We start from the raw sequence: 26,993 nt of genomic DNA on the forward strand, positions 1-26,993 counted from the left end.
CAGCATTGCCTCATACTGAGCTGCAGGAGGATGGACAGGAGGATGTCAGGCTGCAGGGGTTCTAAAGAAGAGTCCGGTAATTTAGAGAAATGCTGCTTTTGTGGGGCGGGGGGAATGAAGGTGAGCGCATAACGCAGCACCGCGCCTCAGGCAGTGATGGCATAATTCCATAGACGGAGACCTGGAAAGGTGCCTGCGGATGCCTCCAGAGAGGTGTTTCCTTTACATTTACTGAGGTCATTTTCTTCAATAAACACGACTTTTTCTTTTGGAATGGTATAGATTGCTTTCTGTAAAAGCATGGCCTGAGAAAGCTGGAGTTACGGCACGGAAGATGGGGTGAGTAAGAGGTTCCCTTCAGAACATCGGCTCTCAGAGTGCTTTGCCTCCAGTCCCCACAGGCAGCTAAGTCTCTGCGCTGCCTGCAGTTTCTAAATTAACCAGCTGGAGATTCAGTGCTATGAGCTAATATCATGCCCTTTCCTGATGGGAAATATGGATCTGTGGGGAAGAAGGCACTGAAAGGGAGGAGTACGACCTCAGAGAAGTCTTCCAGACCTGAGAAATGCCAACGAGACGGCCCCAGCCCATGCTGAGGTGTCTAACATGAGAAATAAGAAATAGGAGACTCCATTACTTTATACTCTGCCTAAATTTAAAAGGATGTCCTGCTCATGGCCAAAGTAAGCCAGCCACCCCAATGCAGTCTGCACTAACTCATCCTGAAAGACTCCAATTTATTTTAGTTTTGGAGGTCAGTTTCTTGCAGAAGTTTGTCCTTCTACCCACACTGGGGCCATGAATTCACTTTGTGCACTGAGAGGAGCAAATTATGTGTGGATTAAAGGCAGGGACCCTGGAAGATAATGTTGGGGACATTACTTACTCTCACCATGCCTTAGTTTCCTCCTCAACAAAACAGCACTGGCAATATCTCTTGAGCTATTCTGCTGTTTGTGATATGAGACAAACAATTACATGGGAAAGTCTGCCGGTACTGGAGAAGGGTATGTCCCTAAAGTTCAGAATGAGTTATGTTGGGACTAATGAGTCCTGGCCTTCAGCTGCTCTTCCCTGTCTAGAGCCTTCTAATTGGAGTTACTAAAAGCTGTGCTTTACCTAGAGGATCAGAGGATAGGATTTTCACCTGTTGGTCATTGACTGCAGGGTATGTAAGCCTCCATGGTGCTATTAAAGAAGGGCTTTTGGTACCAGTGTTGGAAGTTCCGTGTGTCGGTCTGTCTCTGCGTGTGTTTCCTCAACCTCCAGCCCCTTGCCCGAAGCTCGTGAACTGGGTTCTAGAGCATAGAGCGCAGACGGGAGGGGGCGGGGAGGCGCGGCGCGGGGCAATTTATCTGCCGATGACTCATTGGTGGAAAAACACCTTAAGAATTGTCTTCCTCAACTGCTTATTTAACATTTATAGGAAAAATCTGGTCAATAACAACAATACATTGTAAAACCCTCAGGAAGTAACTAACATTTGGTGGACCATTTTTGCATATATGCCAATTTTCAAAATCAGTATTTTAAACTGTGAAGCAAATGATGTATTAGACAAAGTGAAAGAAAATGGATTCATATGTGTTAGACGTGTGGAACCCGTAGGACTTGTACTTCTGCCACAAAGTGAGCACTCAGTAAACGCTGATGAATATTATTATTACTGTAAGTAGTGGGGTTTATGATATGTTGTTTGGCTGGAGACATGACTCAGCAGTTAAGAGTACTCACTGTCTGCTGTTCCAAAAGTCCTGAGTTCAAATCCCACCAACCACCTGGTGGCTCACAACCATCTGTAATGAAATCTGGTGCCCTCTTGAGGAAGAGACCTGGTCAATTGTCCTCATCAATTTCAACCATGAAACCCAATATGGACAAGTTCAACAGAACTGTCATACCCAGGCTGCCCATGCATGCATCAGCATTGCCAGGGCATAAATTTCATTCATGATAAGTTGGTCCAAGCCAGAGAGTATGGAATTTAGGTTTAAGCCCTAGTGAGATCTACACAAATCTCAGCTCCAGTGAACCAACAACAAACTATGCAGTCGAGGAAAATTCTGTTTTTGGTTTTGTTTGTTTGTTTGTTTGTTTCACTTCCCAGCTTACCCAAGTGATGGGACCGACAGGCCTTTAGCAGCCACTTCAGCCCACTCCGCAGTCCCACACGATGCTCAGAGCTCAGGGCTCAGGCAGTGACAGCTGCCTTCCCATCAGCTCATAGTGTTGACAGGAAAGAGAAGAAATGGTGCTGATTGTCCAGCGCTCACATCCAGGCTGTGTCGTCTGGTGGTGGACAGTCCAGGTCCTTGTGGCAAGTAAAGATGGGGGTTTGGTGAGAACTCTTTCAAAGAAAGATGGGGGAGTCAAAAGAACCATGGAGAAAGCTTTTGCTCCTCACAGTGCTGCTCTTTCCTCATGACCGAGTTCTCAAGGGTGTGTGTGTGTGTGTGTGTGTGTGTGTGTGTGTGTGTGTGTGATTAATAATCCTGTATTGAATATATGGCAGAATAGCATAATTATGCCAAAAAGTTGTATTTTAAAATTTCCTTGAGGACATTATAGTGTAGCTGAATGGCAAAAGAACTACTCTTGTTCATTTCTATACTTAATAAGTTTAAAGAAAGCACTTCTAGTAATATTAGTGTGCTAGTAGTGGAAAGAGTAAGTGCTTTACAGACAGCTAAGACTTTTCAATAAGGTATTATTGGAACCACTGTGAAATGAGCCCAAGATGAAATGATAATTATCCATTAGCTGGTTAGATACATTACGTGGATACTAAGGGGGAGTTAGACTATGGAGGCCCTGCACACATTGCTTTTTCCTCCAGCCTTTATTAATCTTTGCAAACACAAGACACCATACTCCAGTTGAATTAGGTACCTATAGCTTTCTGGTTACATTTCTTATTCCCCTCTGTCCTCACTGATTAAAGGGAAATCACATTGTGTGACTGATATCAAACTCATACGTGTTTGGCAAAGATTAAATGGAAGACTGGGAAGGTCAGATCCTGCTGAGAGGATAATGTGATGAGGGGTTAATTCCATATTTAAGAAAGTGACGTCATCTCCATTAGAATATTCTATCTGGGGGTTTGGTCCTATAATATGTACACTTTTTTTTTTTACACAGGGTTTCTCTGTACAGAAACATTCAAACACAGTGAAGAGGGAGCACTAGAGGGTTTTGGGGATGGGAGGGGTTGAAATCTCTGCTATTTTAGAGGATGGTACAGCACCCCCCCCCCTTCCACTGCTGCACCTAAGTCGCTTACCCTGGGTGGCAAAACACAGTGCACCTGAGCTTGAATCCAATTCTTAGCTAGGTGACCCTAGGTAAATCACCCCACTTCTCCCAACTTCATTCCCCCATAAACCAAGGCTAATCCACAGATTCATTCAACAGGCATTTAATGGAATACTTCCTATGACTTCTGTCCCTGGTAAGCCAAGGCTAACCCACAAATCCATTCAACAGGTATCTACCGGAACACTGCCTGCATGCCAGCTGTTGACGTACTAAAAGGTAGGTATGTCAGAAAAGGGGCAAAGTCTCTGCCATCTATACAAATAATTACAAACTGCGTCACATATTTGGCAAAAAGGATAAGCTATGCCTGAAGATGCTGCATCTAAGCCAACATCTGGAATACAAATCAGGGGAAGTGAGACAAAAAGCAGGGGAGAAGAGGTGTCCAGTAGAGGAGAAAGCGAATGTGCCAGACCCAAGGAGGAAGGGCTTGATAAGTACAAGAAGCCAAGCAAAGGCCACCGCAGCGATTTGGTGATGCGAGTTGAGAATAATGGTTTTTATCTCACAGAATTGCTGTGATTGTTAAATCATATATGCGTAGCCCCCAACAAATGTTCAAAGTCAATTTCCCTCCTTCTCATTGATACAGCTATTTATGTCACTGTACTAGAGAAACTGAGACAAGAGAAGAAAATCAGCTAGCCTTACCTCAGCCAACGGCAGAGGTGAGGGGAGAATGCTAAGGTCCAGACTCTTAAGACAGTGTCTCAGTCAGCTTCAGAAATGTGGGGAAAATGAACTCTGTGCCACAGAGAGTTAGCTGGGGGTTCTCCAGCTTTCTCCTGATTCTCTCATAAATGCATACTGCTAAAAGGAGAATAGGCCTTGTATTCGTCCCCTCTTCTCCCTCAGAGGGATAGCTGAGGAATTTACAAGGAGGACTGTAAGGAACAAGAGCCTAATAATAGCACAAGAAAGGGCTTGTGGATGCTCAGTTTTACAAAACAACATTTCATAACACAGACATGATTCTCTTCTGGGGCATGGAAAAGATGGGCAATCAATATGCACCTTTTGGGAATGAAAACCAGGAGTGAGTCATGTGTATTTAAGGAGGGAGAAAAGTCTGAAGGGAAGGAGCGGCAGTTGAAAGGGTTGTGTGTGAACAGACCCTGAGCGAGAGTTTCAGCTGACATGGCTCTGTTCGGGCTGCAAGCTATGGAGAAGGAAGAAGACATGGTGCTTCATGTATGACTGTGCGACCATGACCTCGTGTGTGTTAGCTCCTCTACACTCTGGGCTCTGCACATCCACCCTCAGGGCTTGATCTCCCACCATGCTGTGTGCTGAATCACCTTTCTAAGCAACTGAAGGTTTAACCGGGGACAAAAGTTCATGTAAGCATCCAAGGAGAATTATGAAATCTTTGTGCTCCCATTTTTCACTGGGCTCCCAGTTCACGTAACAGAAAACTAATTCTCCAGCAAATTCTAAGCCAATAGGGTTCTGACTACTGGCACAATCACTCACTCCTCTGAGTTCAGCAGGACCAAGATTAAGTCTCCTGCAATGGACTCTAATTTTGCTCCTGTCTGGAGATGATCTATGGCTCTGCTAAATAACAAAAAAAAAAAAAGGAAAGAAATTAACCAACAGAAAAGCCCTTTGCATTGTAGCCCAATCATAAATACATCCAGGAGAAAGAAGACAGGGAAACTGTCGTACATTCCCTGCTTTAATAGGTATCAGCAAACTACGACACATAGCAAGAGTGACATTGTTGCTCAGAGTGACACCAGACTTTCCTCTTAATGGAAGACAGGCAACTCCTCCATGGAAATGTTCTGAGTCTAAGAAGAACATCATGCAAAATTTCTATTAGCGTTCCTGGTTACTTCGAAAGTCACAGCTGAAAGCAATAGTTTGGAAGATGATAAAATATGAGACCCAGTTAGTGTTTTGGGTGAAGTGTGCAGCAAAGCCAGAAAGATGGCTTCTCCCCAAACTCTTGTACGCAATCTTAGACATGAAGGATGCTCGGGAATAAATGGGTAGAAGAAGTAAGAAAAATGGGAAGAGGGGCTTGGAAATTGATGCTTACAACATCAACAGGCTCTTTGTTTACCAACAGCCACACCCTTCGGGGTGAAGCTCTGATTTACTGCGTGCCAATTTCCATATCTACTTCCACCATTGTCAGTTCTGTGCTATTCTCAAAACATCTGATCCTGGACTGGGAAGGGGTTGCAGCGTCAGAGGTACTCATGAACGACATGGTCTCCAGTATCCTGAGCACGGACCTTCATCAGCTAGGGCTAGTGTTCAACAATAAAATTATTTTTTTATTCTTTTTTTTTATTCAGGTTAGTCCTTTATTTTGTTTGTTTCAAAAGCTTCTGTGACTGTGTGTGTGTGTGTGTGTGTGTGTGTGTGTGTGTATGTGTGTGCACGTGCACTTGTGGATATGGATATACACGGGGCACATACTAGCACTTGGGCTGGGCAGTGGGTATAACTGGAGCTAACACTAAATGGGAAGATCAGATTGACTGTCCTAGAGGCAGGCAGAAGTCTGTTAGACATTGTTTCAGGTAGGACCTGGGAAGAAACCTTGTTCCTATCAGTGGGCAGGGGTATGACCAAATGAATACAGTATAGAAAGCCATGCCTTGTAAAGTGTGATTAGAAACAGCTGGGAGAGGAGACTAGGGCTCACTCTGCCAGACGATGTGCAAACTCTTTTGGAACAGGTCTATGCCTCTGAGTCTCCACTGTCCTCCTTGTGTTGAAGTACTCTAAGTGGATTATTACTATTAGCCCATAAATACCAATGGCAATGGAAATGCTGGAGGGCCTACATTTGGGACTGAGAACATGGCTTGCATGTAAAAAGTGTGGGTCACAAATGTGAGGTCCAGATTTTGGACCTCGAGAAAATAGAAAACTGGGCATAGCAGTGTGGTGAATGACTGTGATCCGGTAATGGTGAGGTGGGAGGCGAAGACTTCTCTGGAAGCTCGTCAGCCAGCTAGCCTTGCCTATTGGGCAAAACTCTAGGACAACGGAAGACCTTGTAGAAAGCAAATGGTAGGAAATTGCTAAAGAACAATACCTGAAGGTGCCTTGTGACCACATATATACCCTAACATGTACATGCACGTGTGCGTGCACGCACACACACACACACACACACACCACACACCAGCATCTGATTGATTCTCATGCCAGTTTCCTCAATAAGCATATTATCAATCCATTCAAAAGTCGAGACCCTCACCTCACATATTAAAAAATAAGACTGGACAGCACAACCAAAGTGATTACTGCTAATCAAGACCGCCACAGTTTGAATTCAGATCGGCCTTTCTTTACAGCTCATTCTTTCTCCCTAACTTTCCCAAGGATGTGACTTGAAGCATGCTATGAGAAGAACTGTGCAAGAATAGCAGCAGTGGGTCGCTGAAGGGGCTTCCTCTAGCACATCAAGGTCCAAAAGGCCAAGAGAGGGCTCAATGAGCTTCTTTTTCAGGACAAAGCTGGAGGCATGACTTAGCATCCTGGCCTCCCCTTTAAAACAGCCCAGGCTCTCCTTCAGAGCACCCAGCCTCCCCTTCAAGGAAGGAACTGGTGTCCTGCTGCTCTGAATACTTGAGCAGCCTGCTGTGACTATATTGTGCCAATTTTACCTGACAAGTCCCTCCTCTTAATTGCTAGCCTCCCACAGTTGGTGGTGCTGGATTTTGTCCTTTCAAACAGCTCAACCTTTCAAAAGATACAGGATCTAGAGGCCCAAAGCATCCCCCTTCACTCTCTCTGAAAACTCCCTCCTTTTATGACTTGTCTCTGGCTGATGAGCCACTTGTCCTCGGTACTGATGACGAGCATTGCTGGGAGCACAGCTGTTTAGAGTTATTTCAATACTAGCCTTGAAAAAGCGAGAGATGGGTGCTATAAGGCATTCGCCAATGCAAGCCCAAACCAGACTTCGCACTCTTCCATGGAGAGCTCAAACTTTCACCTGCCTGCTGCTAGCAGCCTTGGAGCTCCAGGGCACAAATGAGCACCTCGAAGCTTAACTTCCCATTTGGACTGGATCTTGTGTAATCCTTTCAATTTTTCTTCTACCAGCCATAGAATTTTTCTAAGGAAACTGACCGAGTACCTTCCAGTCATCAGTGCATAGTTACAAAAACCCATAGAATATTTTGACCCAGAAGACACTTTGTGAGCGACACTGTAAAATCCCAAATTGTTATCTTTCCGTGAAAATAAAACCTGCAAGCTGGTCTTAGATAGAAAGTAGAACTGTATTTAATTTGAGGATTGTGAAGCCTACTGTTCAAAACCTTCATCCCCATAGAGCTGAGTAGATGGCTCAGTCTGTAAAGTGCTTGCTTTGCAAGTGTGGGGGCTTAAGTTTAATCCCCATATTCTATGTACAAAAAAATATCTAAAGATTAGAGAGGTGGAGACAGGCAGATTCTTGGGACTGACGGCCAGCCAGTAGTCTTACGTGGCAAGTTTAGTTTAATGAGAGACCCTGACTCAAGGAAGGCTAGACAGCATCTGGGTAACAATATCTGAGACTATACTCTGGCATCCACACACATGTGTAGATGTATGCATACATGTGTGTGTATGTACACTCAGATGTACATACATGTGTATGCAGACACATACACCATCCTTTCCCCCCACTATAAATATGCTTGTTTTCCATCTCTGTTGTATATAATTATCATATCATTGGATGTCTCTGGTATACCACCCATACTACATTCTATTTCATGATAGTAAAAAGTGTGTGTGTCCTAGCTATGTGTAATTTTCCTAGGCAGAAGAATTGCTTCTAAGCACGATATTTTGGGTTTCATGGTGGGGGAACACCAACTCACTTAGATGGCAAAAGAAGCTTCTACTTTTTTTTTAATCCTTAAAACTGAGACTATACCACTTACCAAAGCATTTGTCTGTAGGTGACGGGAAGCCTGACCAACAGTGACTTAAACAAATATGAGTTTGTATTCAATCACATCAGGGGCTTGAGCTTGTCTGTTATGATTATTGGTGGTGTCTGGACCAGTAATGTCAATCAAGGACCTCGGGTATGTCTCCAGAGCAAGTCAGCACAGTCACACCCATTGAGCATCTAGTCATCTTTCCCTTGACAGTGCTAACAACATCTTGCACCTTTATGCAATGGCCTGAGTGGACTGATTTCTATTTTCCCACATAAAACAGACACAAACCTATAAAAAAAACTACAAGACAGAAATCACAAAGAAAATCACAATAGAAAAGTTCACAGGGCTTCAACAAATATTAAGGGATACTGAGAGCTGGAGAAATAGTCTTTCCCCAGGGCAGAGCACACAAATTAGCAATTGGTTAACACCAAATGCTCAGTCCTGAATGTGTGTGTGTGTGTGCGTGTGTGTGTGTGTACACAGTGTGTGTGTGTGTGTGTGTGTGTGTGTGTGCAAGAAAGAACAATTTAACTAAGAGAAGCCATAGGTTTGAAAGAGAGTGGGGCAGGGGTGTTTGTGGGAAGGCTTGGGAGAAGAGGAAAAGAAGGAAAATTATTTAATTATATTATAATCTCAAAAATATTATTTTTTAAAGCAATGGATAGTTGTTTAAAAAGTGAAATTTTGTAAAGAAAATAAGAATGCAAATTGTCAAGTAACACAACAGACAGCATTTAGAGAAGATATCCAAACAAATCCACACATGCATTTTCACTGGAAGCATCCTGGGAGAAAGCACTTGAGAACTCTTAATTAGAACTCTTATTTTTAATTATTCTGTGTTTGAATTTCTTTGAATAAGCATGTATACCTGTCATGTAAAACCAGATTTTCTTAGAATTACAAATGTAGGTTATCTCTAGGCAATTGTACAGCATAAACTTAGACCTGCCATTAGCCAGCAAAGCTCTTGGATGAGACCAAGGTCATTACTGTGAGACCCTGGTTCATTCTTGCTTTGATGCTATAAATGAGAAGGACTCATTTCCCATTATCTGGCTTCCTCTTTGGCCTTTTGATCCCATTTCCTGCCTTGATGCCACCTGAGATACGACATGGTGGAGGCCACCTCACTTAACTGCACTACTTAAGGGTCTAGTCTCCCAAAGTTTCTGGTAAATACGCTTTTGTTTACGAATTTCCAGCCTTAGGTATTTGCTCCAGCAACAGAAAACATACCAACACACGTCAGTGTGAACCTTAGTGCAAAGAATCACTAACAGAAAAGCTAACTACAGATGTCTATCTGATGGGAAAATGAACACAATAAACTCACGGCACCTGGCCACTGATCTGCAGCTCAGGGGTGCCCCTGTGCATGTGTGAGCAAGCAGAGAGTAGTCTCTCCTGGAAGCCACGCTTTCTCAAACTGGAGAGGAGTGGCCGCCTTCAGTCCTCTATATTTTTAGAGCAGGCCCAGAGAGCCATGGCCAGTCTTCGCTGGACAGAAAAGCAATGTCTAGCTGAGATACAGTTCTGTTTGAATTTGGTGTACTTAACACAGTTTCTTAAATTTAAATATTTCATCAGGTAGAGCTGTATTTATACTCACAAAGCAATTCAGAATACCATTCAGTTATTTTCGAAAAAAAAATATTGATCCATGATCAATTGGAAGCATTCAATTAACGTCTTTTCACTAGGCAGAGGAGCCATTAAACAGACATTATTCTCATCTCCCCTCATCTTCCTTTTTTTAAAAGAAAATCTACTCTTAATTTAATGAAAGCACATGGTGCATAAATAGAACAGCAGCCATCCATTTAAGGGGGGAGGTACTTTATCCTGCTGGCCAAATGTCAATCATGTGTATAGAGAGATCTCTTATCTAAGATCACTATTTAAGGGATGGACACCTGGATGTGTCACGGAACCATTTCTATTCGGAATACCTTGGAACATGCAGATAATTGTGACCCAGACTTGATTATCCTTCGGTGCCTCCTCCGGATGCCTCCGTGGAACACAGCTGCCGTACAGTCCCTTTTGCGCACGTGCATGCGGTTATTTTGATCATTACAGTTCTTGACCTGCACGTCAGTGTTCCAGAGCTCGAACACAATACACACATGATAAGGAATTTCTATCCTTAATGGAAAGGAAACAGGCCTAAACTGACAGTCAAAGATAGCCCATAAGGTGGACATCTTAGAACACCCCAGCAACGGGGAGAGGCAGGTCTATCTCTGTGAGTTTGAGGCTAGCTAGTGCTACATTGTGAGACCTTGTCTCAGAAAGAACAAAAAACCCACATGTGTTATCATTTATACTGAAAACGTTCATTACATAAGAGCAGAGATTCTAGCAGAGCAGATGAGAACCCTAAAGTCACACTTTCTGTCTGTAATTACAGCAACCATCAGGACTGCAGCTGCTGCTGCGCTGAACCCAGCGGCACCCGAGAGGCTTTATGTGACAGGCCGCTGCAATAGATGTCTGTAAGATAGCGACCTCCTTATCCGCGCTGCAGAGTCAGGAAAGCCACATTGTGGAGACGTGAAGTGATTCTCCCACAGCTGCACAGGAGGAGAAGAGTAACAAAAAGATACACGCTCACCATTATACTGTAAACACATTTTTAATTGGGTCCTATTGGAGGGTCCTTGTGAACAAATACTTTTAAAACTGTTAAGGACAAAATAGCTACCCTTAGGCACCCGTTTTCTTTAAGAAGGTCAATGAAAAGGTAGAGAGGATATTCTCTTTACAAAAGTGTTCAGTTAAGAATATAAAAGCAATGGAAAAAATTGAAAATTATCCTATTGTAATCAGGGATTTATGGAATCAAAAAGTGTAAGTTGAAACCCCAATTCCTGGGCTGTCTATCTTTGGAGATGGGGCCACCAAAGAAACCATTAATATTAGATAAAGTCATGGATGGGGCCCTGACCAAGTAGGTTTAGTATTCTTAGAAAAAGGAAGAGCAGAGAACTCTTTTTTGCTATCGCTCTTTGAATGCATTTGGTGAGCACATGAGGAGAGGGGAGTCACAGAGGAGACCTTGGAATAAGGCCCACACAGCCAGTACCTTGAATTGGGAATCCCTGTTGCCCAAACTGTATGATATATGTTCTGGTGTAGCCAACCTATGGTGTTCTTGTAGCAGCTTTGGCTGCCTAAAACACAAGCTCCAACAAACTAATTGTATTCATTGATGGCATATTGCAAAAAGAAAAGTAATTAGATACTATATGCCTCACGTGGGAGAACAGTACACAATACTGAGACATTCTTTGCAAAGAGAAGTCAAATGAATTTGGACAAACTTTTAGGTACAGCTGTTCATTTGCAGAGCATACAGGCAAGGGAGATAATGTATAATGATGGACTCAGGAAAGACCTGAGAGACTCTGCAGAGGAAAACGTGTTTCCTAGGTAGAGATGGGAGGGGGAGAGAGAGAGAGCAAGAAGGGCTCATAGATTAAAAAAATTTTTGAAGGACATAGCTAGTATAGTGTGTGGAATTTTAATGTCTAGATATGAGAAAAGGAAAATTCAGAAGAATACATGGAATAATTAGAAGTCTATTGAATTATTGTGACTTTGTGTGTAGTACAACATTGTAAAGCCTTTTGCACTGGATAATATTGGGAGATGAACAGCAAATGACTTATGCAAAACAACCCATAAGATGCTGTGCCTGGAAGAGCGTCAGGATGGTGTGAAGGGGGCGCTGGCTACGAGCTGATCCTGCGGGAGAAACAGTCTCATTACATCATCCTGTGCTTGTGCATATTTGAAGGTTACTACCATTAAATGATTTTTAACATGATGAGCATTTCACATTATAAATAGGCTCAAGTGTGTTGAGTATGTATAGAGACAGAATTCAGAATAGTTTTTGACTTAACATATGTGAAAACTGCTTCCATGCTCTGGGTGTAGCGGTGATGCTTCAAACCCCACCCAGCATTTGGGAAGCAAAGGCAGGTGGAACTCTGAAGGTTCAAGGCCAGCCTGGTCTATGTAGTGAGTTCTAGGACAGTCGGGGCTGTATAGTGAGACTCTGTTTTAGGAAGGAGGAAGAGTAGGTGGAGGAGCAGGAGGATGAAGAGGAAGGAAGAGGATAAAGAAGAAAGGGTGGAAAAGAAGAAGAGGAGGAGAAGGAGAAGAGGAGGAGGAGAAAAAGAACAAAAAGGAAATTTAAAAATAGTCCTAGTGAAAATATGGGCAAGTAGCACCTCTTAGAGTTAGCTAGCGTCCATCTGTCCTGCTAGTATTCAGCCATAGTACTTACATAAAAATACTCTCTTCAACAAACATTTTCTTTCTTAATAATCTTTCATTGATTTTTCTAAAGGCCCATTTTGTTCTGCCTCATTATGAGAAAATGGCTTTTTCTCATTATGCTTTAATGAGATGAAAGATCATCATAGCCTACAGGGTTATACACACTTATGCGAAGGTCATTAGTTCCTATGTAACAAGGGAAAACTCTACCATCTTTCAAAAATGCCTTGCTATTGATTAAATCCAAGTGGCAATAAAATACATCAAATTACTTAAGATTTAATATATTGGTTTTAGTTTCTGAGTACTAAGGAGAAAGCAGTTCATATACATCATTTGCCGTCTACCTCAGCCCTGCAGAAGGGGGAGCAAACATGCACCATGAGATTTTCTAAAGGGAAGACAATGACCTTTTCTAAGAGTTCCAGCTTCTGAGCACATGCAAGCCTTGCTTTGAAGTATAAGCCTTCAAGAGACATCTTATTTGTTTATAAGAACCAAAGACAGTTGAGAGAAGAGAGAGAGGAAGAGAGGCCGGATAGATGACCCAGTAGGTAAGACCACTGCTGCGAAGGAAGAGGATTCGGGTTCAAATCCCCAACGTGGGACATGGTCATATGCTCCAGTGAGGGTCTAGGAGGAAACAAACAGAGCTGGGTGTTGAAGTGAAAGGCATTCATGGGCTGAATGTGTAGCTTAATGGCAGAGCACCTGTCTAGCATCCCCCAAGGCTCCAAGTTTCATCCCAGCGCCACCACAAAAACAAAGGAAGAAACAAAAATGTTCTCATTCATATAAGATATGAAGGGTAAATGGCAAAAATGAGGGCAAAGCAGGAGAGAGGTACAATAATTCAACAGCATTTGAACATATGTTTGTCCTGGAATTGGAACGGAGAGAAACTACCTTATGGGAAATTTGATAGCTTACATCTTATAAGGTCCAATGGGATGACAGGCAGAACAGCTGTAGTCTGGTGTTCTACTTTAGTTTGTAGAAATCCCTCACACATATATTTAAAAGCTGTGTTTTGGACACCCCTTATGGTGCTCAAATATACCAAATCAGGGTCCCAAAAACTTCACGCTGAGAACCAACACTCGCCAGGCAGTGGTGGCGCACATCTTTAATCCCAGCACTCGGGAAGCAGGTGGATCTCTATGAGTCTGAGGCCAGCCTGGTCTACAGAGTGAGTTCCGTGACAAAACCAAAAAACAAAAATGACAACAACAATAAAAAAAAAAACAAGACTCACGCAGAGGAGCACAGGTGACAAACATGTGACGAACCATGGATATATGCGCTCCGTCTCAAGATCTGTTTGGGGAAAGTGACCATTTGCGTGATGCTCCAGGCCACTCATTCACTTGGGGTTCCGAGTCTACATTTTCAATTTTCTCATACTTATTTATAGTCCATAAACCATTTACTTTAGAATTATATTACTATTTACTTCCATTTTTATTATTTCTGCATATAATGTACTAAAAGGGCATCTATGATGGAGGGGGAAGGGCCTTGGACTTCCCACAGGGCAGGGTACTGTGCCATCTCTTAAGACTGGAGGGGAAGGGAGGCAGGTGAGTGGGGGAGTGGGAGGGGAATGGGAGGAGGGGAGGAAGTGGAAATCTTTGAATTGAATTGAAATTACATATATATATGTATATATATATATACATATATATATGAAACCCCAAGATATATTTTTTTTTAAATAAGGCTGAAAAACGACTTTACTAAAACGGTAAGCTACAAATTACCCCATGGTAAAATTACTCTTGGATCCTGGGTTTCAGAAGAAAATAACAGAAGCCTTCTGGAAAGCCTGCTGGAGGGACAGGGAGACTTCAGTCTCTCTGTGTGGCACCCTGCTGCTTACTAATAGCATAATCTGTCCCTGGGGTGTGCTAGCTGACCTGTATCTCTGCAGTCCAGGAGCCCAGCCTCCACTCATTTCCATGATGGCTCTGGGGCTGGCTGTGCACACCAGCATCCTTCCCATTCCGGAGAACAGAAAGTGATGCCCGAGGGGCCCATTGAGAGTATCCAGACCTTATGGTGTTTTGGCTTCCTTTGCACAGATGGGTTGGAAATGCATGCTTTAACAGATGCACACTGAAGTATGCAAAAAGTATTTTGCAGTCTAATGTTTTCATCTTTTCCGGATCGTAGCAGACACAAGAGGGTATGAACATTGGAAATAAGTGTCTCAGCTCACTTCTGATATTGTACAATGGAGGAAGGGTGCCTTTCTTTCCCTTTGATATCAATGACTAGGACACTCAGACTGTGGAACAATGAACAGCTCGGTGACCTAAGAGGTTAATGGATATAATTCTATGTCTCCTGGAATGTTCTCTTTCTTTTCTAATGCATTTTAATCAGGGTATGAGGACCCTTTTTCTTTCTTAAAATAAAAACATATTTATTGATTACATCCTAAGTACCAGATCTCTCTCTCTCTCTCTCTCTCTCTCTCTCTCTCTCTCTCTCTCTCTCTCTGTGTGTGTGTGTGTGTGTGTGTGTGTAAGCTGTGGCTTCCTTTGAACTTAATGTCTGGCAGGAGTGACAGGCACTAAATACAAATATACAAATTAACAACACATATAAGTGTAATTATGGCACAAGGGAGCCATGTAGAAAACACTGACAATAATGCCACTTCTCGAGAGATGGCAAATAGGAGAGACTCCTCTGAGGGAATAACTCAGCCCTGAAAGATGGAGCCAGAGATAGACATTGAAGAGGAAGAGCTAGACAGGAAGAATCCAGGGGAGACACTTTGGAGGCCAAGAACTTGGCATAATGAGGAAGTAAAAGAAAGCTATTGTACCTGTAGCAGGCCAGGAGAAAAGGCCATAGGAGGACTTCCGGTGGCTCTCAGAAAAAGTTTGTCTACGTACACAATCTCTGATCCATATTTATTTTGCTTTCCAGGAATTATTAATTGTAAAATACTCATAATCAAGAGAATAACTGATATTTGAGGTCTTTTACTGTGTGCCAGTACCTGAGTAAAACATTCCACAGCCATCAACTCAGATGATTTAGCATCCCTGCACTATACAATGCTATGGTCGTTTATACTGGGGAAACTGGGACCCATACCATGACAACCTCTCTAACGTCACACAGAAAGCAAGTGAGAATCAAGGAATTGGACCCTAGACCATCTGGCTGGAGTTCTTAGCCAAACCCAGAGACACTGTCCTTATCTTGAACTTTGTTTGTAGCATTAAAGCATTCAAAGGCAAGCAGAGCTGCCTCAGGCTGAGCTCTCTGAGGACCTGGGCTCCTTCTGGTCCCTTGCAATTGCACCGTCAACTGTGGCAGATGCTGGGACGAGGCCCAAATGTCTAGCAAAAGCAGTGGTTTGTGAAGAACTGATTAGAAGAGATGTCTTGACTTTAGTCCAGGAAAAGGCCAGAACAAAGATGTAGGAAGGTGTCAGAACTGCTCAAGTAAAAAGAGGAAGGCACTGTATCTGGTTTCTGTTGGCTGATGGGCCTGTGTTCTCTGGAAAGACGGCTACACAAATATCAGAGGGGAGTGATAAAAGCCGGAGAATGTGGAACTCACCTCACAATAAGCAGATTTTTTTCGGTGATCATTATAATGTTCTATTTTCTAATGCTTCAGACTGAAGAAAACACTGCAGATGAGACAACAAATTAATTTTCTAAATACTAGGAGAATGTCCGTGGCGCATTACGCCCGTTTGTGCTCTATGTTCTGTCATACAGTTTGTGAACCGGGCAAGGGGCTGGAGATTTAAACACACAAAGACACACAGACAGAGAGAGACACAGATCATCCTTGTGCAGGAAACAGGAATGCCCCCCTTATTGTGTCCAGGGGCAGCTTATATAGGGATCCTTAACTGATAGCCACGCCCCAGCCAAACGCACCAGAAACCACTCCCCTGCCATCAGGAACTCTTAAGGGTCTCGTGCTCAGAGCAGCTGCAAGCATTACAAGTTGTTTACCAGAAATTCAGGATCTGGGGGTTCACAGCTCCCAACAATGTCTACTGTGATATGGCTTCAGGGCGTTGCTTGAGATATACAAATACACCCAGTCTCTACCCACCGTCACTCCTGCACCATTACCAGAACAATTCAGTCAGAAGCCCTCTGTCCATCTTTCAGGCATCTAACGTTGCTGCTTCTCCACTCTTGATATTGACCATAGCTGTGTGCCCTGACGGTCCATCTAAGTGCTGTGGCCCAGGCCACGGTGCTAGGGTGCTGGTGTGGCTTCCCGTCACCTGAACCTTCCTCTAGCCTTGCTCCAGGATGCCCAGGATTCACTTTGCTGCAAAAGCTGTCTTTCTAGCTACACTTCTTCCCTCCTCCAGTGGTCCTTCACTGCACAAGACCCCTGCCTCCAGGTCCTTGTCTCCCTCTCTAACCTCCTATCATTCCTTAGGCAATAGCCCAGTATTTATAACGTCTGTCCCTAAACCGTTGTAGGTGTTCATTGCCTGTTTCCCTATGTGGTTTTCCCCTGAAGTGTTGCACTCTGCTCTTGGCTTTAATTTTTTAAATTTTTTTTCTTTATTATTTTAAGTTATACGCAGGTATTTAGGTGCCTATGTGTGGCTATGAGCATGTGGGTGCAGGTGGCTGTGAAGGCCCTGAAGCTGGAGTTACAGTTACTATTGAACTATTATTTGTCATGGGTTCCGGCAATGAAACTCGGGTCTTCTGCAGGAGCAGTGTATACTCCTGAACACTGAGCTATCGCTCTAACCTAGGCTTCTCAGCCTTCCTAATGCCACAACCCTTTGCTATGGGAACCTCATGCTGTGGTGATGGAGGAGTGTCTATGTGTTACTTTCATTATTAATAAAGATACTGCCTTCGCCCTTTAAGAGAACAGAAAATTAGGTAGGTTGAGTAGCCAGAACAGAATGCTGGGTAGCAGGCAGTGGGGAGACGCTTCAGGCAGTCACCATATGCAGTCTCCATGCTTCTCCTCTCTGAGATGGATGCAGGTTAAGATCTCTCCTGGTAAGCCACCCCTCGTGGTGCTATATAAATTACTAAATATGGGTTAAAGCAAGATATGAGAATCAACCAATAAGAAGCTACAGATAATGGGCCAGGGGCCAGGCAGTATTTAAAAGAATACAGTTTCCGTGTAATTATTTTGGGTAAAGCTAGCCGGGTGGCGGAAAGCAGCCCTGCCGCTCCATTCTACACTGTGGTGACCTCCAACCATAAATTTATTTTTGTTGCTACTTCATAACCATAATTTTGCTACTGTTATGAATTATAATGTAAATATCCATGTTTTCCAATGTTTTTAGGTGACCCCTATAAAAGGGTCATTTGGCGCCCTCCCCTAGGAATTGTGACCCACAGGGTGAGGACCACATCTCTAGGCCACTACTTTTGTGTTTTAACATGAAGTTTAAGTTCTATTTTCCCCATGAAACTCTTTTACCATTCTTTGGTAGACAGAACATCAAAGCCCCGATAGATGTTTATGTGCTAATTTACCATGTAACTATCTTAATTTGGTGATGACATTCTTGACTCAACTCATATGACTGAACCAATGGCTCCCAGGTAAAGTTGAGCAGATATATACATAGAAGTCAAGGAGAGAGAGAATAAAATTAAACATGGTTGCCCCAGGCTAATGGCTTTAATGATAAGGAAAAAGCTACACACTGAGGCATTAGGCAGTCTACAGGATTTGGAAAAGAGCAGGATGGGACTACTCAACAATCCAGGGAAGGAAACGAACACTCCATCGTGCGACTTCTAAATTACACAACTAGAAAATAAGTTTGTATAGAGACACTGAATTTGTGGTAATTTGTTAGCTAAAATTATATGCATTCCCTGATTCTCTTTTCTATCACAAGGGAAAATTGTCTTCTTTGTTTTTAAGCTTTTACTTAACTCTATGCACTAAATAATTTATATATACACCTCTTTTAATGAAAATAAAAACCTTAAGAGAAGCTACCACATCTCATGCTTATTTATGTGTGAGCAAAGGACTGGAATATAACTACGAATTTATTAATTTATTCATTAACTTGTTCAGTCCTCTGTCATCCAAATATTTATTACTGACTGAGTGCTTAGTGTGCACGAGTCTAGATACTGCTAGCTTCCATTACTGCATTAAATAGCAAAACTGAAAAGAATTTTGGCTTCAAGGAGCTTATACTTTGCTGGAGGAAACACTGATTAAGAGCCACAAAGATAATTTGAGTTGCCTGAGAAATGGATAAAAAGAGATAAGGGACTGAGCAGGAAGAGTGTCCAGGAAGAGAGAAGGGCATGCGCATAGGATCCGTGCAGATGGAGCACAGTGTGTTTGAGGGCCTGCACTAGGCTAGGTGCCACGGAGATGAGGTGGGAAAGCAAGCCAGTGCTACGTCCTACAGGGTCTCCTAGCCTGCGCTCTGACACGGTGGAATACGTCAAGGATAGAGCGCGTTAAGTAGACTGTACGTAAGGAATGGCTGCTTCTTGGTGGACGAACAAGAGCTTGGAGAAAGAGGTAGCTGGGGTAAAGAGTGAAGATGTTGCAAGGCGGGGAGAGAGGTAAGGACGGACAGGAAGTGGACAGACTGGGGGCTGTTTTGGAGGTTACAGCAATGATATTTAAGGCTGAGTCAGGGGGTAGTTAAAGTGGGTAAGGGAGGTGTCTCGGGAGACTTTGTGGGAGAAAGGAATACTGTATTCTCCTATCACTTGTGGTGAAAACCACCTGACAGGTTTAAGCAACTATAGAAACTGAGTGCAAAAGGCAAGATTCTCTCAGAGTCCCCACACCCCAGCCCCAGAGGCATGAGATGGTGTGACGTTATCTGCATAAACGAGGCCATTAGGTGGCATTAGAGACTTAATTCAAGGCAGGATGTTTTGTTGAATACCTATTCTCTCCTTACCCAATCCAATGAGATCTGGTTTATCCACAGAGGAAAACATGTGCTCCCGGAAGTCGAAGTATGTTGGAGGACAATATTATTTCCTATAATGTTCTCATACATGGACATTGAGCTTACTGAAGCTAAAACATAGCTCCATGAAAAATACATAGTATCTCATTTGGGGATGGTGGGACAACTGGGAGGCTGGACATTGCGGAGACTTGACTCTGCAGGGGAAGACACCTGGGTCTGGATATAAGAAGTGAGCCAGAGTTTACAATGAAAGGACATGGAGAACATCATGTGAGAGAAGAAAGAGACGTAGTTGTGCAGTGCTGGGTGCTGCAGAAGGACCTTGTTCTGTGGAAGTCCAAGTCAGCGCACACCGAACACGCCAGTTTGGAACCAAACCAGAAAGAATGGGTTCAGCAAAGCAGTGTTGGCATGCTGCATGGATAATGGGAGCGGGAGAAGGAAGGTGCTGAGGAGGAGAGGAGAGTCAGGTAGTATTAACTGAGAGAGAAAATACTAGATTATTTGTGTGGGGGAACAAAACAAAAGGAGGCATGTAAATGAAGGGAGGCGAGGGACTGGGGGATATTTTTCAGAAAGATCCTTGGGGAATTTGATGGGCTTCTCTATAAAGACAATGGAAAGAGGAACACCTGACGTGAATCCAGAGCTTGAACTTAAAAGCAATCCACAAGTCTTTCCTATACAAGTTGCTTATAGGAAAAGGGAACCAAGAGTTAGGTCTGCTTTGAAAAGCTGTTTCAGGTATGAACGATGAACCAAGTGTGAGGATTCTAGAAGGGAAGATAGAAGATTGGTCTCATTGAAGAAGCTTGAGCATTTATAAATCGGTAAAAATAAATAAATAAGCAAACAAACAAACAAACAAATAAATAAAGGCTGCTTGACAAGAGGTGGGGTCATTTAACTCAATTAAATATGAGTTGACCGTGTAACTTTCTTTGACCAACGCATTATATTCAGTGTGAATTTCAAACCTCAGCCCTGAATAGCCTTGAGCTTGAAACATGCCCTTGTCCACCTCACTGGAGGATCGAGGGAAGCGACTCAGTTACCCTCGTTTTCCTAGTCGGCAGATAACTAACCATTAGAAAGAGAACCAATTAATTAATTAGGAAAAATGACTGTCAGTATATCAAAGAGCAATTAAGACCAGCAGACATTCAACCCAGCCAGATTGCTAACCCTCAGAATTATGAGTTATATAGGCACAATGTAGCTTCAAGGCATTACATTTGAAGAGGGTTTGTTCTGCGGTGAAGGTTAGCTGATAACATCATATCCAAGAGAGACTATCGAGGAGGAGAAGAATCAGAGTGTGTTAACAAAGCAAGCTAAACAACTCAAGGAAGTATTCGTCTATTTAGTAGATAAAACTTTACTAAATGCAACAATTCAATAACTTACTATATATCAAAAGCACACCGTTTGGTGGCCCAAATGTTAGTGCTTTCCAAAAAGGTGCATTCATTCGTAACTAGAATGAGAAAGAGCCAAACGAGAGAATTATTATCCATAAGAAGTAGTTTGGAAGATGCCATCATCGTGAATTAACATAAGCAACAGCATCAATTAGTGTTAGGTAATCAGTATCCTGTCTCCTGCTATCAGCCAGGGTGGAAGAATCAGCCAAGAGTAAAGGACTACCAACACACTTATGCCACTGACTCACAGTGGAACATTCAATGCGCCATCATTAGGTTTGGACTCTGTGGGTCTGTGCAAATCTTCAGAGAGGTTCTTTCCCCTTCAGGAGCACCAAACATTAGAACTTTCTCTACTAAGACTTCCATTACAAAGTACAACTGCCTAATTGTGGTTTTAGTAGGGTTCTTTCAACACGTTCCTATTTTCCAAAGAAGTCAGTTGGTTAGATCTAACACTTAAAGGTCTTTCCCATCCTATCTTGTCTTAATTTATTTTAGCAGCTGCAAGAAGTACAACATGCTCATTAAAATGAACCGTCTGTGTGTCTTGGTGCCAGGCTTACCAGTGAGACGAGTGTCCCAGAAAAGTCCCCGGGGGAAAGCAATGACCTGATAAAACCTTAAAAATGAAAAGATAACCGAACTTAAAAGAATAGCCCTGCCAGTGGGGGGAAAACATAGCCAATTGGAATTGAAAACAACCATTGAGGACTCAGTTTATTCAAAGGGTCCATGGTGGAGACAATTCTTTCCTTGGGAGAAGGAGAGCAAGAGGGCTCAGAACATGCAGTGGCCTCACATAGCTTCTAGAGCCTTCAAGGTCTTGGAGAAGGAACTTTCAAGTGGAAGGTGACTGTTGCCTTGAGGAAACAAGCAGCCCAGAGTGGCCAGCAACTGTTCCTTGGGAGATGTGATTTAGCATGTATTCCCTTGGTAGAGCCATGTGTAGTTCAAATAATAAAAACCCAGAGACAGAGATTGGGGAGACAGAGATTCAAGCTGAAGATCAGAAAAGCAAAGCAGCCAGGCACTAGCTCTTACCTCCACCTCAGACTGTCAGTCATGAGTCATCCTGCCTCCATGAATCCTCAGACTGAAACAGGACCCTGAGCTCCCGACTCTTCCTGTCTTATATTCCTGTCTGGTGCTGGGATTAAAGGTGTGTGCCACCACCACCACCACCAAGCCTCTATGACTAACTAATGTGCCTGCTGGGATTAAATGTGTGTGTTACCACTGCCTGGCCTGTAATGGCTGACTGGTGTGGCTAGCTTTGCCCTCTGATCTTCAGGCCAGCTTTATTTATTAAAACATAAATGAAATATTACTATAAGCATGAGTTTCCCTGAATCCATCAACTCAGAAAATCAAAGGCACTTTTGTTAGTGCCTTTGTGTTCTTTATCAGAATAGAATGAACTAGGCATTCCTGGACGATTTGAAGACAGGAACTTCAATACAATTCAGATGGAGGAAGCTGGGCTCAAGCTGAGCCCATAGGGTCCAATAGGTTGTCTAGAGGACAGAACAAACAGAAAGGCCATGATGCATGATTATCACAGCTCGAGGCTCTTTCCAGACAGTCTGCAGAACACCGAAAGGATTCCCAATGGCCTGTGGCTAAAGTGTCTACCATCACTTGCGTTTGTATCATTGAGCAAGTTACTACATAGGTTTTCTTAGTTTGTCTCTGTGAAATGATAGTTATTGCCAACCTCTCAGAACTATTGGGGAATTCAGTGGTTAAATGTGCTTAACATATCCCACCCTATGCTTTGATCAAAGAAATTAGTTCCTCAAAGAAATAGTAATTTCTTTCCCTCGTATCTCATTTCTTTATATTCCTGAATAATTTTACGAAACTACTTATACTTCATGTGCCAAGGTCTGAGGAGACTTCGAGGGACCAGCACAACAGCATTATCTAGTAGGAAGTGTAAATTCCAAGTGATTGCCATTTATCCATCTAGCAAACATTTATTGAACATTTCCTCTATGGAAAACGCCATGATGAGATGAAATTATTGATGCTGGAAATTCAGAAGACCCATATACACAACCATATTCATAGACAAAACAGAAAAGAAAATAGGGATATAAGGACATCTTAGTTTTCTGCTTTTAATACAACTTGCATGGATAAGCATACAATTCAGTAATTGGGATCCGGTCACTGTGCTTTCTGAGCTTTGGCTCAGAATATTCGGTACATGGGGATATAAACAGAATTATCTCTGTCTTCCCCTTCCTAAGTAAGAAGCCGAAATACAGACCCCTAGCACTCGCCTCCCTCCCCCCGAACTCTCAAACAAGAATTTGGAAAGCAAGAAAGAAAGACGCCAAGTCTACTCCCCCGACTTCGCTACACCGAACGCACCTATCCCTCTCCCACTATCCCCTTCCTTCCTTCCTCCTTCCTCCTTCCTTCCTCCCTTCCTCCCCTTCTCCTCCGTCCTCCCGTCCTCCTTCCTCCCGTCCTTTCTCTCCCCCTCCCTCCTCCCCTCCCTTCCTTCCTCTTCAAGTAAACAACACTAAATTACCTTTTGACTGATAGAATTCACTGGAATGTCATTTAATTTTAATCCAGTGGAACAAGATCATTCCTAAATTCAAAACAGAAAGCATTCAATAAGACTTTATTTGGAGTGAATGCTTTAAAAGTCCATGTGTGTGTGCGTGTGTGTGTGTGTGTGTGTGTGTGTGTGTGTGTGGTGTGTATGTGTGTGTTCTAGCTGTTCTGGAACTCATTCTGTAGACCAGGCTGGCCTCAGACTCACTGAGATTCACATGCCTCTACCTTCTGACTGCTGTGATTAAAGGTGTGTGCTACCACCGCCTGGCAAAAGTCCGTTGTTAAATTTAGATAAAGAAGCCATGTGTTTTTGTATATGCCTCTTGGAAGGCAAACACTATTGGATTGCTACATGTGCAAGGCCAGCTAGGATTATATAGTAAGACGTTGTCTTTAAAAAACAAAGGGAAACAACAACAAAAATACTGTAACAATCTATAATCTAACAAGTTTTTTTGTAATACATCAAATTGCCTTGAAACTGATGCTGGATACATCATCGGTATCCTTTACCGTTATGATACTTAACCTGTCTGTAGCCTCATCTCATCACAGGCAATAGTGATGGGTTAAATTCAAAATGACTTCAGCACATTCCCACAATGCACAGCTGTTACTGCACATAGCCATTCACCACCCATCAGTTCTTATTTTTCTCCCTCAGGGGAGGGATTTTATAAATTGTCACCAAGTAGGTGGGGGTCCAGGGTCACATTATTGTAAGGAGAGGGGGCCTGGCCTATATCCCCATGTTATTGCTCACCAACCCAGAATCTCCAGTCAACTGAACATGACCCTTTTTGATGGAAAAGTCAATAAACAAGTAAGTTTTCTAACTTTTCTAAGTTTTCACCCATGGAGCTATTGCTGGTATCACATATGAAAGTGTCCAGCACTGGGTGTCATGAGCCTGTAATTATCACAAGCTCCGTGGGAAGATGGAAGACACAGTGCAGATGGTCAAAAGCTTTGAAGTCAATTCCATGTTTGGAGTAGGCTGACACCTCATCTATAAGGAAACAGAGAGAATCTCTAAACATTAACAAAGTTGAAATTAGCAATTCCACTATGTGATGTGATGTGTTTGTGTGTGTGTGTGCGCGTGCGTGCGCGTGCATGCAAGCATGCAATTGTGCAGGCTATACACACGGGTATGCCAGATGTTTTCTGTTATTGCTTTCCACATTGTTTTGGCTATAGGATCTCACACGGAACTACGAACTTGGCATTCCACCTGGACTATCTGGCCAGCAAGTCCCCAGGATTCCTTTGTCTACAAAGCATGGTTACTATAGCGCTGGGTTACAGTTGTGTCTCTGAGCCTGGGTTCTAGAAACTTAAAATCGGGTCTTCAGGAGGCATGTTATGCACTGAGCTAGCCCTTCAGCCCCTGCACTTTTATTTTTGCTGTAGATTTCCAATAATAAATCTATTTATTTATTCATTTATTTTAAACATTTCAGTTTTTTGAACATTTATTTGTTTATGTATTTTATGTATATGGAGACTTTGTCTGCACGTATGTCTGCACACCAGAAGAAGACATCGGATCCCATGATAGATGGCTATAAGCTGTCATGTGACTTCTGGGAATCACACCCTGGACCTTTGAAAGAGCAGCCAGTCCTCTTAACTGCTGAGCCATCTCTCTAGTCCAGCGTTAAATGTATTGTTTGAATCAACTTACAGAAATAATGATTTAGAAGAACAGTCTATGCCCGTTCTTATATTTCCCTATAGTGGTTATCACCAGCAACTGTTTCTGTCTCTCTGTTTCTTGCGCCGGTTCCATGTGTCTCTAAGTCACACACAGCTCCCAGAGCTTGCAGAGCAGTGCCCTGCACTTACTGGAAACTCTCAGAAATATTTGCAGATGAGTAGATGAAAGAATAAGGGGACAGGACCTCTGGGTGAAATATAAACATCGCTTCAAAAGCATTCAAAGTGGGTTTGTCTTTATGTTTAATTTGTAATTTCACAGTTGTCATGAAAATAAAGATAAAGAGAGTCATGGCTGAAATTTCATTCTGATTGGTAATTAGTAGTCTACTCTGACTTATTTAAAGTGCCCTGTTACACCTATCTAATGACACCATCAGAAATGTCGCAACGGCCCCTTCTTCCTCTCATCTCTGTCCTCATCCCACAGATGAAAAGAGTGAGATTCAACAAGGCGAATGTCTCAAAAGTTGCACAGTTAGTGACTAACGGGAGCGGGATTGGATCCCCAAGCTTCACTGGGGCACAGGTTCCAAGTGGCCGCTCTTTCCCAAGGGAGACTAATTCAAATTTAAATGTAACTGATAAAAACAAAAAAACAAAAACAAAAACAGCCGGGCGGTGGTGGCGCACGCCTTTAATCCCAGCACTCAGGAGGCAGAGGCAGGCGGATCTCTGTGAGTTCGAGACCAGCCTGATCTACAAGAGCTAGTTCCAGGACAGGCTCCAAAGCCACAGAGAAACCCTGTCTCGAAAAAAAAAAATGTAACTGATATGGAACTTAAATGTAACAATGTCAATATTCTGGAAGCAATCTCATTTCTTTATGACAGACAACAGCTAGACCTAAAGACACACCTGGACGACAAGCTAACAGAAGGGCAGCAATCTCACATAACAACACTTCTGCAGATTACTGGTGTGGATGGATGGCTCAGTGGTTAAGATTAACTGACTACTCTTGCAGAAGCCCAGGTTTGGTTTCCAGCACCCGGGTGGTGTGGCTCACAAGCAGCCTTAACTTCAGTTACAAAGAACACAGTGCCTTTCTCTGGTTTCTGAGGGCTTGACAGACAGGCAGTGTCCCTAGCATACATAAAAGAAAAACAGACACATAAACAAAAATAAGTCAGTCTTAAAAACAACAACAACGAGTGGTGATTGGCTCAGCTTCAGGCTGGTGCAACCCTTGCTATCCATCCTTGTAGCAAGGATTGTCTTTTCAAAGTTTCTTCAATAATTTTAATTTTACCCTCAGCATTCTCCTCCAACTTCAGCTTATGAATATCAACTACCAAGGGTGTGCATATTCCTACCACAATGTTCTGTAACTCCTGCCAAAATGCACTTATTCTTTGGAGAGTTCCTTTCAGATTGTACCTTAGATTGACAACATATTATTGCACTCTTGTTTTGGAGAGATTCTCTATTTTCTTCAGTTGTCAGTTTTTCTTTAGAGTCTGAAAACATGCTCATACCATAACGCTGGCATTTGCTGCCATTCTCGGGAGTCTATTTTTATTTTAAATATCACTTTTTAATAAACTCCCTGGGTGATTCTGATGTGGGCATTCCACAGCCCACACTGTAAGAAACTGAGTCCACAGGAAATGAGAGGCTGAGCTTCTACAGGATCTTCCTCCTCACATCCCCAGGTCTTGCTGGAAGAGATCCACCCACCCTATTTGTGAAGAGAGCTGTCATCCTAGCTGGAACCACAGAGCAAACAGTCAACCGGGCAAGTGGAAGGAATGAGCAGCCAGAGTCACAACCAACTGAAGCTGGAAGCTTAAGCCACACCCCCTTTCTAGGTCTGAGCTTGGAGATTAC

General features: G+C 42.9%; 1 protein-coding gene across 1 annotated transcript in view; it reads right to left on the bottom strand.

Annotated features, from left to right (window-relative positions):
- Nucleotides 1-26,993, bottom strand: part of Synpr (synaptoporin) — a 319,444-nt gene that overhangs the window by 124,781 nt on the left and 167,670 nt on the right. The gene's annotated exons all lie outside the window — the stretch shown is intronic.

The sequence above is a fragment of the Arvicola amphibius genome, chromosome 12 (genome assembly GCF_903992535.2).
Source record: "Arvicola amphibius chromosome 12, mArvAmp1.2, whole genome shotgun sequence".
NCBI lineage: Eukaryota > Metazoa > Chordata > Mammalia > Rodentia > Cricetidae > Arvicola > Arvicola amphibius.